The following is a 1594-nucleotide window of genomic DNA, read 5'->3' as shown; positions in this document are numbered from 1 at the left end:
TCTCTTCCTGGGGGGGAGAGGAGTGTGGCGAGCCCACCCCGGCTATATTTATGTATGAATCTAGACCCAATGCACGGTCGAGGCGCTACGGCAGCCCCGCCCCAGGGCCACAAGGCACGGCACCTTCCCCCGGTCCTCCCCCCGCACCCCGGCTCGCACACCTCCTCCGTCCTGCGCCCGACCGGGCCGGCGGCAGGAGGCGGAGAGCCCTGGCGATGCCAGCCGCGGGCTGCCGCCCCGCAACGCTTCCCCAAAAGGCGAGCCCCCTCGGTGGGGTGTGCGCAGGCCTCCCCCCTCCCAGGTGGCTGCCGTCAAAATTCAGGAGGAAGTCCGTCTTCCTCTTGTAGTAGTAAAAGGGCTGGAGTCCATCATGTCTCGCCACTGCAAAACTCTCTGGTCTCTTCCAAAACACCGTCGTAGCCATTCCTGTCACTCTGACAACGGCCAGAACTGTGTCAGTCCTAGAACAAATGAGCAGCAGAGCAAAACATAACGAGAGATCCAGAGCTGCTACTTGAGCCGTACTGGATTGCTTGGTACCAACCTTTATTCCTGTGGCTCAGATACAGGGAATGCTTCGCCACTCGGACTGCAGTTTTGCAACCCGGATGTGGCACACGACATGGTAACACTCCAACACTCAACCTAGCACCTCGGCTCTCCTAAATATGGATCACCAACCTTTGAACGTTTACCTTAGCAATGGGGCAAAAGCACTGCTTACACAATTACATACCCCAAATCTAGTTCATGATTCAAAATCGTCAGCATCCTCCAGGATTTAGCTAATTTTCTCTATATACGTGCTAATTTTTTTATTCTAAACAAAACATATATGAATTTTTTTTCCTTGCATGCAAAAATCTAGAATTCTTAACCTGTGTAGAAATCCTACTACACTCAGGCGTCAGCATCCTGAAGGGCAGTCTAGACTGAGCCATTATTTTGATGGTGCAATTTGGAGGCAAGAGCATAAGATTAGCAAGGTCCTGACTGAACTTTTTCTTTGGGCTCCAAAACCTGTGTCTTGTGTTTTGAGAAGGCAGCCATGGAACCACTGTCATAAGCACTTGCTAAAGTGCAAGAGAACCAGCTGTACGTAGTTATTACATATGCTTGAGAAGATTAGGTCCGCCATTACAGGCCAGAGTTTAGATCTCATTTGTAGAAGTCTTGCATACTTAATTGCTGTGAGTGGAGTTAGACTGGCATCAAAGTCTGTCACCTTAAGCTGTTCATGTTCTTTAGGTATCCAGGAGTGGAAGAAAAGGGTCCTGAGACAGGATCTTAATGCTTTCTAGTTTAAAACTTCATCTGTTTCATATTTCCTCACACTTTTCCCACTTCACAGAAGCAGAACAGGTGACTACATCTGAAGGAAAGCTGAATTGTCCCCTTTTCATCTCTTATGTTTTAAATGGTACCTGACATCTCTTATCATTAAAAATCAAGGCACAGCAGAAAAGTTCCTAAGCTACTATATTTATGTAGGAGGATGGAGAAAGCACAGATTTTTCAAGTACCCACATGGGTGTAGGAAGGTGTTTCTGCAATGACAGTATCCTTATTATGTCAGATTGTTATGAACGTTAAA

This window comes from Haliaeetus leucocephalus, unplaced genomic scaffold (assembly GCF_000737465.1).
Source record: "Haliaeetus leucocephalus isolate CR32 unplaced genomic scaffold, Haliaeetus_leucocephalus-4.0 Scaffold566, whole genome shotgun sequence".
NCBI classification, from domain to species: Eukaryota; Metazoa; Chordata; class Aves; order Accipitriformes; family Accipitridae; genus Haliaeetus; species Haliaeetus leucocephalus.
Note: the sequence above shows the minus strand (reverse complement) of the source record.